Below are 13,418 nucleotides of genomic sequence, written 5' to 3' on the forward strand. Positions count from 1 at the left end.
CTTTGGAACCCAGCAACATACCCTGTTCCACAATTCCCCCCACCCCTTGGTTTATGCATCTGGGATCAGCCAAACGATGCTACTGGACTGAATGGGGGTGATCCCTCCCCCAAACTGGAATATAGGGAACTGCTTTAGGCCAAGTCAGATTCATTGTCCATCCTTACACCAACTGGCAGCGGCTCTCCAAGATTTTGGGAAAGGGTTGGAGCTCACGCCTTCTACATGTTCTGTCCCTTTCCCGGACGGTGCGTCAACAGATCCAAGAGAGTATCAGGAACTAAGTGTGCCAATCAGTTTATACCGTAACACATCCTTTGCCAGCCTAGTGCACTCTAGATGTTTTGGACCACAGCTCCCAATGAGTGGAAGTTGCCATCCAAGACATCTGGAAGACTCCAGGGTGGCAAAGGCTGTGTTACAGTTGGACTGCTATCCCCATCAGCCAGCACTGCTGTGCCCCCATCAAAACCTCTCTCAAAGCACTTCAACTCATTTGGAGGGTTTTTGTTCTGTTTTTTCACAATCATGCAGTACTGTATTTTATGAAATAAAATTAACAAACTCGTGGGGGGGGGGGAGGAGATTATCTGACTCCAGCCAGAGACACCCTAAAAGCCACGTGCAAATTTGTCTTCATCCGCTAACAAGCAGCCCATTCCAACTTGACACCCCCCTCGCCCCCCTGTCAATCGCTGAAGAGCCAAGCAGCAAGAAATCTACCATTGCTCACAGGCCTGCATGAACAGCTTCAAACGGGTCAGAGGATGCTTTTGATAGGGGGCTGATTATGTTGGCAAAAGGTGGCAGAAACATTCCTATTAATGCTGAAGTGTCCATCAGACTCCAGGGGTGGCAGTGAATTCCTGACTAGAGAAACCACCAGGCCACTTACTAATGCAAATACACACAGGTAGCTCTCAATTATACACCAGTGAGGACTACTTTCCAATGCAAATATATTCAGCTGCTACAGTTAGATAGTGGCTTACATCTCAAAACAGTTACAGTTGCCTAAGTGAGCCAAGAGGCTGGAGGAATTTGCATTAGTGCAGACTGTAACACCAGGCGTTCACTCTGCACAGGGGAGAATTTAATAGCCTTTCCACTTTGGTTGAAAGGAGATCTGTGCCATTCCACCTTTACTTCACCAGTAGGAAGGAGCCAGTTTTAACCTATGGCTATATCAAAGAACAAAGCCCTGAGCCTAGGGCTTGCTGATCAGAAGGTCGGCGGTTCGAATCCCTGTGACGGGGTGAGCTCCCGTTGCTCGGTCCCAGCTCCTGCCAACCTAGCAGTTCGAAAGCACGTCAAAATGCAAGTAGATAAATAGGAACCGCTACAGCAGGAAGGTAAACGGCATTTCCATGTGCTGCTCTGGTTTGCCAGAAGCGGCTTTGTCATGCTGGCCACATGACCTGGAAGCTATATGCCGGCTCCCTCGGCCAATAATGCGAGATGAGCGCGCAACATCAGGGGTCCCTTTACCTTTACCTCAAAGAACTACCAAAGCTACCTGAGACTGCAGAGCTGAAGGGAGGCATGCTTTGGCCTCTGCCATGGAACTAAGGCTCCCTATCTCCCAGGAAGAACATTCTGCAAAGGGAAGGTCAACCTGGCCCCACCCATCAGCTAATGAAGGTACAGCTGCTCCAGTGCTCGCTTTCTTCTTCCGCCCTCCCCAATCCTTTTTCCTTTCGTGCCATGTCAGTTACATGACGCAGTACATGTGAAAAGGATCTAGGAGTCTTGGTAGACCACAGACTTGACATGAGTCAGCAGTGTGATGCAGCAGCTAAAAAAGCCAATGCAATTCTGGGCTGCATCAATAGGAGTATAGCATCTAGATCTAGGGAAGTAATAATACCACTATATTCTGCCCTGGTCAGACCTCACCTAGAGTACTGTGTCCAGTTCTGGGCACCACAGTTCAAGAAGGATACTGACAAGCTGTAACGTGTCCAGAAGAGGGCAACCAAAATGGTCAAAGGCCTGGAAACGATGCCGTATGAGGAACGGCTTAGGGAGCTGGGTATGTTTAGCCTTGAGAAGAGAAGGTTAAGGGGTGATATGATAGCGATGTTCAAATATATAAAAGGATGTCATATAGAGGAGGGAGAAAGATTGTTTTCTGCTGCTCCAGAGAAGCGGACATGGAGCAATGGATTCAAAATACAAGAAAGAAGATTCCACCTAAACATTAGGAAGAACTTCCTGACAGTAAGAGCTGTTCGACAATGGAATTTGCTGCCAAGGAGTGTGGTGGAGTCTCCTTCTTTGGAGGTCTTTAGGCAGAGGCTTGATAGGCATATGTCAAGAATGCATTGATAGTGTTTCCTGCTTGGCAGGGGGTTTGGACTGGATGGCCCTTGTGGTATCTTCCAACTCTATGATTCTATCATTCTATCATTTGTTAACTGCTTCATGTGTATAATAATAATAATAATAATAATAATAATAATAATAATAATAATAATAATGTATTATGCTGCCTGGGGCTGAGGGGAGATGTAGGTCAGCAGCATCTGGAGGGCCTAAAGTTTGCTGGATCCTTTAAACTAGAGATATTGCGTGAATATACATTCCCACTGAGTTACCATAAAGGTAAAGGGACCCCTGACCATTAGGTCCAGTTGTGACCGACTGGGGTTGCGGCGCCATAGCTGCCAAGTTTTCCCTTTTCTCACGAGGAAGCCTATTCAGCATAAGGGAAAATCCCTTTAAAAAAGGGATAACTTGGCAGCTATGTGCGGCGCTCATCTCACTTTACTGGCCGAGGGAGCCGGCGTACAGCTTCTGGGTCATGTGGCCAGCATGACAAAGCCGCTTCTGGTGAACCAGAGCAGCACACGGAAACGCCGTTTACCTTCCCGCTGTAGCGGTACCTATTTATCTACTTGCACTTTGACATGCTTTCGAACTGCCAGGTTGGCAGGAGCAGGGACCGAACAACGGGAGCTCATCCCGTCACAGGGATTCGAACCACCAACCTTCTGATTGGCAAGCCCCAGGGCTCTGTGGCTTAGACCACAGTGTCACCCGTGTGATGCTGGAAAGAAGAGAGCCATCACAGTCAGCAGAGCAGTTGCACAACTCCCAACTAAAAGAGGCTCCGGAACAGCCAGTGAGTCAAAGAGGACAAAATTAAGCCGAGAGAGAGAAGGCAGAAGAGCAAGACTGTGGAAGTGAATTTATAAAAAAATGGCTACTTCAGGATGTATTTCAGGGTGCCGATAAAGGCAGCAACTAGGAACACAAACAGATCTGGAGTGGCCACCATGGACAATCTCCCAGGATATTCCGTTCATTCCACTGGGGCTTCCAGTGGATTGTCTCCCGTAAGTCAAGGGGCAGCGGTGCTTTTTATCTACCACACAGATGGGGACCCTGTGGCTCTCTCTCCAGTTGTTGTTCAATTATAGCCCCTATCACCCCTAAGCACACTAGTTGCTGATGGGAACTGGAAGACCAGCAACTCCTGGAGGGACACAAGTCCCCCATCAGTGCTGTACTACATGGTGGGTCAGTCTTAGGCAAGAAAACAAAGGGAACTCCTCACCCAAGGAGCTAAAATTTAGGCAAAAGGAAGGAACAAAGCAGGCTGGCCCAGCCTAGATTGCTCCACCAAGGATATTGGGATGCTTTCTGTGGGGGGGGGGGAACACATCCAAGACGAATGCCTGTAAGGTCCCCATCAGTCCTGTCCCTCCATGGAGGAGTTTCACACCTAGGCAAGACAGACTAGGAATAAAAACAAAATCATTGGCGTCATTCCTGGTGGCTAAGAGGCAGAGATTCAAACCAAGAAGTCTCCAGTTCTAATCTCTTACACTCTGCCATTAAATGGCATTAGGAAAGCTACAGTTATCTGACCCTCAGTCTTGCATCTACAAAATGGGGATAACAGCACTGGCCAACCTTTTAGGGCTCATGTAAAGGTTGCTGATTAGCATTACATAATATAGGAGCATTGTGCACCTATGAAGCTTAGAGCTATTGGTCCGTCAAGCTCACTATTGTCCACACAGACTGGCAGCAGCTCTCCAGGGTTTCAGCTGGAAGACATTTCCCAGCCCTGGCTTCAGATGTTCTGCACGCAAGGCAGATGCTATGCCCCTGAGCCACAGCCCTTGCAACCCCATCAGTTTCACCCTGGTGGCTGTGTCTCTCTCTGCTTGCACTGAACAATGGTGCAGAGCAGCCACTGCAGCAAGTGGGTGTGTGGGCTTATTCCGGGGCCTCTTCTTTCAGGCAGAACTAAACAGGAACATGGGTGACAAAATGTAGGAGTCCATTAAAGGATCCCTCCCCAAAATGCAGTGTTGTTTTGCTAGAAAAAGAGGTGCTGGAACTCACCATGAACACCTCCCTTGTTCTTTTATAATGGCCATGGTGCCCCCACCTGAGAGGTGCCAGAACTGAGTTCTAGCAAGTTCTGGCTGAAGAAAAGGACCTGCACCTACCGGTACACACCTCCAATCACCCCCATCCATCATGAAAATGAACCACGTGGAGGGAGGCCTCTTGTGAAATTGAACAGGCCCCAGACTGGGAAAGTGAACTCCTTGGAGGTCCCAACAGCCTGGCTTTTTATATCACAGACTGGGCCTGGGCAGAACCCCGGATAACTAGCTCCATTTCCACAGGCAATTCATCATAGCAGCCTCTCCAGTTGTTTTGGGCTACAGTTCCCCTCAGCCTCAGCCAGCACAGCTGCATTACAGCTTGACTCGCTTGCTTTGACCCCCCCCCGGATGTTATTTGCCATGTAGCATGCTTGTTCCCTGAAGGGCAGGTAATAAATAGAAATAGTAATAGGCTTTAGTCAGACCAAACCTATTGAAATTAATGGAGTGTTATTTTTAAATGGGTCTACTCTGCATGGGACTAACACTGGATAAACCTTTGGGTATGCACAGCTCTACATCTCCCAGCAAGCATTTTCCCACTACTGCCCTGATGACATTTGCCACCAGCTCCAAATGCTGTTGCCCCCCCCCCAGCAGCAGAAATCAGAGGCAACCCTCATCGTGTGGAATCCCTGATGAAATGCTGTGTTGGCAGCAGGCATGAGAAAGCAGGCAAGAGGAAACGAGAGAGAAAACAAAATGTGTAGTTTGCCACCTCCTGCCCTGACTGGGAATATCTTGGTTGGCACAGAAAGCTAACACCAGTGTCGTGTGTGTTTAAATTAGCACCCCCTGAAAGCCACTTCAGTCATCTGGAAGCCATGAAGCCAACTCCACCCAGAGGCAAAAGCCACAGAGTCAGAGATAAAAGAGCCGTCAGGAGATCGAGGAGGAGGATCTGTGGCTCTGAGCCATTTAGCAACTAGCTTTACTACCAGCTCCTCTCACCTCCCCCCACCTCCCCACAAAGCCCAAAATGCTTCTGAGTTGAAGATTCCCAGATCCTGCCTACAGAACAGAAAATCAAAAGGGGGAAACCACTCCCCTCATTTGGGAAGATGATGATGAGGGCATAAGGGTGCCCCCTGCTGGAAAGGAATACATAGTCATTCCACTGGCCCCCAATTCTGTAAGGAAGGGAGTGGGAGAAAGATTTGCCAATACGGATCCGCTCCCTTTTGTGTGTCCAAGCAGATGAAAGCAGCCTTCCACAACCAGGTGCCCTCCAGATGTTTTGGGCTACAATTCTCATCAGCTGTGCTGGCTGGGGGCTGAGGGAAGTTGTCGTCCAAAGCATCTGGAGAGCACCAGGTCGGGAAAGGCTGGGGAAGGATGTGCCCCTCCTTAGCACCCAATTTGCTTTTTCTGACAGAGGAAAACTCACCTGGGGTTCATCTCATTCAAGTCCTAAGCAGTTTACATCTTGCAATGTGTATGCCATCAAATGCCAACAGTGCCCTTCAGCTCTCTATATTGGACAAACAGGCCAAACCCTACGCCAAAGGATAAATGGACATAAATCTGACATCAGGAACCAGAAGACAGAGAAACCAGTAGGAGAACACTTCAATCTCCCAGGACGTTCTATACAAGATCTCAAAGTAGCTGTCTTACTACAAAAGAATTTCAGAAATAGACTGGAAAGAGAAGTTGCTGAATTACAACTTATCACCAAGCTCAAAACCATGGAGGGACCTGGTTTGAACAGAGACATAGGATTCTTATCTCATTATACATGATAAAGCGATCTTCAGCCATCTCCACCCTTGCTTTTTCATGCAAAACCATTTGCAGTCGTTTTCAGTCATCAACAGCTATCAGTCAGTCAATCACCCACTTCCACCACCCTTCTGAGTGATACCCCCTCCCCACCCCACCCCTTCTCCACATAAGCGCCTGGGGACTCCTATTTCAGTGTATCTGAAGAAGTGTGCATGCACACGAAAGCTCATACCAAAATAAAAACTTAGTTGGTCTTTAAGGTGCTACTGAAGGAATTTTTTTATTTTACATCTTGCAAAACACTTGTAGAGGTAGAACAGTTTCGTGAAAGACCAACAGGCTTACTTTTAGCATCAACAAGGTGTTGACAGGGAGGCTGTCATTAGCCCCCAACCCAGAGTCATGCAACTATCAGAATCCTATTAAGATGATTTAAACTAATCCTTACAAAAATCCTGTAATGAAGGCTCCCTCAAATAAAATGAGTCTAGAAAGAGAAGAAAATTGGGGAACCTGAGTAGCTAAAGAGAAAGCAGGAATAAATAAGCAAAGACTGCCCACATTTCCTTTGCTAACTTACTTTGCAGATGCTGCTACTCCTGTCCTAATTAAGAAGGAGGGACAATTACTCCACACCAAAAATCAGCTCACAGATTAGAAACCTCAGCCAGAGTGGATTGATAGGGATAACTCAGGCTGGCATAGACACAACAAACAAGTTCTGAGCAAAAGCTATTACCTAGTCCAAGAACAGCCCAACTAAATGGAACAGAGTCCCATGGAGAAGCCCAGCCAACTATTTCCACCTCTGCAGACTCACAAGCAGGGCTGGACAGGTATGGGGGCGGGCTTTCCTTTTAGTTTGCCCCCAGAGGTACCTTGCCTCTGAACTCTGAAGCCCCAGAGCTGCTGGCAGACACCACCCCCATTCTTCACAAATGTGCCTGATCCTTCTTGCTAGAGTCCATCACCACATCTTGTGGCAGTGAATTCCACAAGCTCATAACTTCACATGGAAACAAGTCCTTCCTTTTTCTCAACCTTGAACCTACCAACAATTTCAAACGGTGACACACCCACAGAGCAAATTATATCTGGCTTAATGAGGTGTTGAGAAGGGGGATCCTTCTCTGCTTGTGTTGAAAGCACATTTTCCAGAGCAATGAATCCACATCAATTGTTTCCAGCAAATACCTCACCACACTCCATCCCTCCATGATTCTATGGCATGGAGAGTTGCTTACTTCCCAACTGTCCAGTGGTCCTATGCCCTGCTAAAGCAGCTGTTCTGCACCTTCATTGACAGAAAAGCATTCCCTGCTGCTTCTGCAGATTATTATTATTAAGGTCACAAGAGCGAGCCTAGCAAGGGGCTTTTTGTTCGCTTTTCCTGGTCAGCTGGCAACCCTATTCTGTGTGGCTATGGGATGTGTGTGTGTGTGTGTGTGTGGAGAAACAGCAAGGGAGACTGGGGCTATCTGGCCAGTTTTGAACTAGAGAGTTTATTTAAAATAAAAAGCTACATTGAACGGCTGTTGCCTCCCATGCTTTGTACTGATGTGAACAAGCCTCAGGGATCTATTTGCGTTTTTCAAATTACTTAAGAGAAAAAAGAGGGAGGAGAGAGAAAAGAACATTAAAAGCAGGAGGGGGAAAGAGACTACAGAGGCTGAAAAGAAGAGCAGCCCAGATGGTGTTGTGTACACATACACAGAAGGGACTTTTTTGTGTTGCTCTGTTTGAAAGGTGGGGAGGCAGCCCCAGACATGCAGGGTTCAAATGTTTGCTGACAAGAGAAACATCAGCATCTTCTTTTTCCTTTTCCTCCCCCCCCCATTTCCTTTTTTTGGGGGGGAAGAGCCTGTCTGTGGGGGGGGGGGCAACAGACCCAAAAGCTGCTGCAGCAGGAATAAATATTAGATTTAAGCTTGTGAGATATATATTAGTGGTGAAGGAAAGGAATAGGAAAAGTTGAGTAGTGCTATCACTAGCCAAATATCTGCTAGAATAATTTTCAAGATTCTCTTGCTGGGCCGGGCAGCTGCTCTTGGGCCCCCCGAAACAAAAAGCCAGAGCAGCTGGCTTAGGGACAACCCTCCCTCCCTCCACACACCTGTGGGAGGACTGACAAGGCCCACTGAATGCTGCAATACTACCCAAGAGTCAAGGCTTCCCCTTACCTGGAAACAAGCCCCACTGAATTTAACAGGATTTGCTCCCAGGGACCAATGGGATCGGGCTGCGAGCCTAAGAGCGCAGAGGATGAGCGCATGCCTTGCTTGGAAGGCAGGGGAATTTGCTTCTACCGTAAGTAAATATGCAGGCAGGCAGGAGGGTCGGGCTACCAAGTGATGCAGAGGGGAGGGGAGGGATGGGGGCGGGAATGCCCCGGGCAGGAACTGGGGTGGGGTGGGGGAGAGATCTCGTAACGCGCTCCAAAAGTCACCAGAAGAAACTTGATCCGGAGCAAACACAGGCACACGCCCCAGCGCGCGCGTGGGGCGGGGGGAGTCGCGAAGGAAGGCAAGAGGCGAACAGAAAACTTTCCACAGCTGTTTTTTTCTTTGACTTAAAAAGAAAACAGGCCCGTAAGAGGGAAGCATGCCTAAAACAACATTTTAAACCTGCGTTGGCACGAGAAAGAAGAAAGGAAAACTAAATCCTAGGGTGAGCCTTGTGAGAAATTGAGGTGGGGCAGAGGTGCTCCGCAAAGGCTCTTGAGAGCGGCGATCCAGCGCATATTTCTTGGGAACTGTTGCAGCCAGCGGGACTTACTCATCAGTGAACGTGCAACAGGATCGCGCCCACGTTTCAGATAACACTTGGTCGTTTGCGAAAAAAATATGGGGGACTACGGTAGCAACAAATATGCAGATTATCTCTCTCTCTCTCTTTCACACACACAGAAACACCCCCAACCCTCTCCGGAGAGAAAGGCCCTGGCCAAGCCCATCCTTGGCCAATGCGCGATCTACTGGATCCCAGGAGAAAGCAACGGAAGGAAGGACGGGCGGGGGGTATATCGTCACACTCTGAGCCCGTTTCCAAAAGGGAATACTGTAGTCTTTCTCTCCTCCCGCCCCCCACGACAAATAAATTATTTTCACGTCAGAAGCGCTTCTCTGCAATGTTGATGTTATGGTGGGGGAATCAGAGGATGGGAGGATCTGAAGCGGAGGCGAAGGAGAAGGCGGCCGGGGGGGGGGGGGTGTGTGCACACGGCATTATAGGCAAAAGGGGGTGGCGTTATCTGACGGGGGGGGTCTCCCCAAGGAAACTCTCTGTTGGCCGGGCTGGGCGATCGCAAGGCAGACCCCCTCCTTCGCCGCCGCGTTTTGGCACCGGGGAAGAGAGATTGGGCGGGGGGGGGGGCTTTCTTTTCTGCTTCCTTTCTCTTCCTTTCTCTCGCCGCGACTCGCGAGCTAGCGGTAGTCCTGCGCGCAGCGTCCGCCCCTCGAGCGACCCCTTCCCTGGACCCCGCCCGGCAAGGTAAACAGAGGCAGACCAGGGCGGCGAGACAATAGCGGCGGCGGCGGCCCGAGAGGAGCCAAACGCACCAAAGCGCGCGGAAGACGCGCGGGCTCCTCCGGCGCCTCGACGCTCACCTCTCCTGGCAGCCAGCCCCTCGCGCCGTCCTCTTGCGCCTCCTCCGGCTCCACCAGATGGGAAAGGCAGTAGATCCACAATCGGCGCCCAGGCAGAGGCTCCCGAGCGCGCTCCGCCTTCTCCCGCACCCTACGCGGAGGGGACGGGGACCCCAGAACTTCAGGCGACCCTCCGGCCGCTCTTAACCCGGCGATGCCCCGCGACTCCGGCTGCTCCGCTCGCCCAGCGCGGCGTCCCGCTCGGCTGCTGCCCTCGCCAAATCTGCCGCTGCCCCTGTTGGCTGGCGCGGGAGTGTTTTCCTGGCTCGCTCGCTCGCTCCCTCCTTCCTTCGCTCCCTTTTGCTTTCACTCTCCTCCTTCCTTGACGTCAGGGCCGGGGCGGGAGCCGGGAGTCGCGAGTCGGGAGCGGGGGGCGGCGAGGGCGCGCGCTCTCTTCCCCCACCCACTCTCCCTCCTCGCTCCCGCGGGACAGGGTCCTTCGGCCGCCGCCCTCCCCGAGGCGCGCAGCGGGACCTTCGTCGCCAGGGTCCCTTGAAGGCGCGCTTGTGGCGGGAGAAACAGGGGCGGGGAGGCCGTCGAGCATCTTCCCCTTCCAGCCCCGCAGCCCACCATCCCGGGACTCTCTATTTTGCAGGTCACGTGTCTACTTGGGTGCTTACAACTCACGGATCCATTATTCCTCGGTCACTCGCCGCGAAACAAAGCCGAGGCTATTATGCGTCCAGGCGCTAGCGAAGGATTCACACGGATTATTGAAGCATATTCGCGCCTGTTGAGCGCTGCCCTCTGCCGGGCAGAGATGCTTCCTCTGTGTTACCTTCCTACTGTATTCCCTACATTGCGGGGAGGAGTTCCCTTTCCTTCCCCACGAATTCGTTTTACCGGCTGAGTTTCCTTCTAGCAGGAGCTGGTTTCAGATACAGGATTACAGGGATTTAAGACTGGTGATGTAGGTACTTAGGAACACCAGAAGAGCCCACTGGATCAGGCCAGTGGCCCATCTAGTCCAGCATCTTGTTTTTGCAGTGGCCAACCACATGCCCATGAGAAGTCAGCAAGCAGAACCCAAGCACAAGAGCCGTCTCCTCTCCTGGGGTTTCCAGCAACTGGTGTTCAGAAGCATGGCTGCCTCTAACTGTGGAGACAGAACATAGCCATTGTGGCTAGGAGCCATGGATAGTCCTCTCCTCCATGATTTTGTCTCATCCTCTTTTGAAGCCATCCAAGTTGGTGGCTATTGCTGCCTCCAGTGGGAATGAGTTCCACAGTTGGCCTTGGCTTGGAGGAAGGCGCCCATGAGATTCCTCCTGACTCTGGCTCTATGAACTTTGGTGCTGTGGGATCTGATTCAAGGGGGCACCTCCTCAGTCACCCACTGATCATGAGCATCAGGCTCACAGGCAGGAACCTGGTCCAGCTCCTTTATTGGAATTCTGTTTTATCCCTTTATTGGAAACCGCATTGGACTCAGCATACAAGTTGCCTAATAGATAAACTGATGACTCCTGTTTCCCTGCTCCTGGGCTTTCACTGTCCATGCAATCCTGTTATCTCTGCCTTCCTGTCATTTGCGCTGTGCTCTTGCACAACACCCATTTGCCTCCAGATCAAAGGGGCTTGCGTGGGACACGGGAAGCTGCCTCCTCCACATCGGGCTATTGTCCATTTAGCTCACTGCCGGGAGGGGGGGGGGGCTTTTTCAGCCTGAGAGAAACATGCCAGTGGGGCAAGGTGAAGGAGAAAAATGGATGTGGCTCTTGCCTTTGTGCAGGAAGCTGCACCCCAGCTGTGCAAAAGTCTGAGTCTTCTACATGCACACTTCCACCCAGGGAAGCAAGAGGCATTAATATCATAGTTATGTGGCACATTCCTCTCTTGGGAGGACAAGGAGAGGGCTGGACTGGAGAGAGAAACCCAGAAGTGCTCTCCAGAGTCTCCAGCAGTGACTGGTCCTCTCTGTCACTTGCTCCTTTATCAACAGATGTCAGGGACTGAACCTGAGACCTTGTGCACGCAAAAAGGTGCTCTATTATGGGGCTCACAAACTGGCATGTAATAATTCTGCGTGTGGACTTGCATTTGGATCTTCCACACCAAAACTATTTGGAGCTGCCCAGCAGACCTTGCAGTGAGTGGGGAAGCAGCAGCACTTTCCAGCAAGAACAGTGACTCACCTTGTCTTCATCCCTGGAAAGGTGATCATGCAAGCAATACTCCAGCTGTTGCATCTGCCTGGCGGAGTTTAAAGTTGCAACCGAAATGACTCAAGTGACGGTCAGCAAAAGGGCGCACCAGAAAGACTTGGTTTACGAGTGCAAGAAACTTGGTGTGAAGAGGCCTGTAATGGGGGGAAGGAGAGTTAAATGACATTCTTAGAGAGAGTGGCCCCAGGAAATCCTCTCTGGGGCTGCAATAAAATATGTGAGGAGAGGGCCCTAAGGCAAAAGAAACAATTTGCCCCAGTATTGAATATGCAGCACAACAATTGCTTCTGAGCCAGCCTAATTAAAACCATTCTTCTTGCCCAACTCCTATTTCTTTCTTTCTTTCATTCATTCATTCATTCATTCATTACATTTCTGTCCTGCCTTTTTGCCAAGGAGCCTACAGTTGGCGCATATAGTTCTCTGCCTCCCCATTCTCTCCTCACAACAACTGTCCAAGGTAGGTTGGTCTGAGAGATGGTGACTGGCCCAAGATCACCTTGCAGCCTTAAACTGGTTTAATCAGAGTTGGAAGGGACCCAAGGGTCATCTAGTCCAACCCTCTGCAATGCATAATTGTTCTTTTCCCAGGACAGGGAAACCTGAGTGTTGTAGTTCTCTGAAAGAGGGTTATGAATTCTCAATAAAAAATGGTCAGCACTCTCACCGAACTACAATTCCCAGAATGCTTTAGGAGAAGATGTGACAGTTTGTTATAATCAAAACTGACCTTACCCAGCAGTGGACATGTTTGCTGCCTTGCAGCAGAGCCATCTCTGCTGCTGCCTTTTCCAAGCAGCCGGAGCCATTTCCGTTTCCCAGTATGACTAGCATCAGAAACAGGCAGTGGTAGCAGTGTGTGTGAATGGTCGCAGTTCAGCTGTTCAATCCCCAGTATCTCCAGGTAGGAGAGTTGCTGCCAGTCAGTGTTGACAATACTAAGCTAGATGATGGACCAATGGTCTGACTTGGTATATGGCAGCTTCCTATGTTCCTGTGTGCATAGCGGGCAGAAATGCCCTGTCATTTCATCTTTAAAGATTCACTGCTGTGCCGCAAACAGAAAAAAAATGCAAAGTGAATCCTCCTGCACTACCCTCCCCCTATCCGCTGGGGAAGCATCACCTCTTGAACATCTGCCTGTCTTGTGGCTGATAAAGGCACAGAAACAAATGGTGTCGACCTTAATCCACCCTTGTTCTCCTTTTCCTGGCCTCGATTTCTTAGGGTACACAGCACACAAGCAGAAGTCTGGAGCTGGCGTAGGACAAGCCCTGTGGCAATCATGAATGCCTCGGGGTACTCCAGTTTCCCTTTGTCAGATGTGGTTTCCTTCCTTTCTTCTCTAACAACCCTGCTGGCTGCTTGTTCTTCAGGGTCCTTGAGACTCCCTTATGTGACAGAGAGGAGTTTTCCACAAAAGGAAAGGCGTGTAGCTCAGCGGTCACAGAACATCTGCTTTGCATGCAGGAAGTCCT

The 13,418-nt window shown here is 50.2% G+C and overlaps 1 protein-coding gene across 1 annotated transcript in view; it reads right to left on the reverse strand.

Moving 5' to 3' along the window:
• SEMA4C (semaphorin 4C) overlaps window positions 1-10,072 on the reverse strand; it is a 56,505-nt gene extending 46,433 nt beyond the window's left edge. Inside the window, exon 1 of the mRNA XM_035117994.3 lies at window positions 9,737-10,072. The gene's annotated coding sequence lies outside the window, so the exon portion shown is untranslated. The remainder of the gene's footprint in view (window positions 1-9,736) is intronic.
• Between the last annotated feature and the right edge of the window lie 3,346 nt (window positions 10,073-13,418).

Source organism: Zootoca vivipara, chromosome 6 (assembly GCF_965207765.1).
Source record: "Zootoca vivipara chromosome 6, rZooViv2.hap1.1, whole genome shotgun sequence".
Taxonomy (NCBI): domain Eukaryota; kingdom Metazoa; phylum Chordata; class Lepidosauria; order Squamata; family Lacertidae; genus Zootoca; species Zootoca vivipara.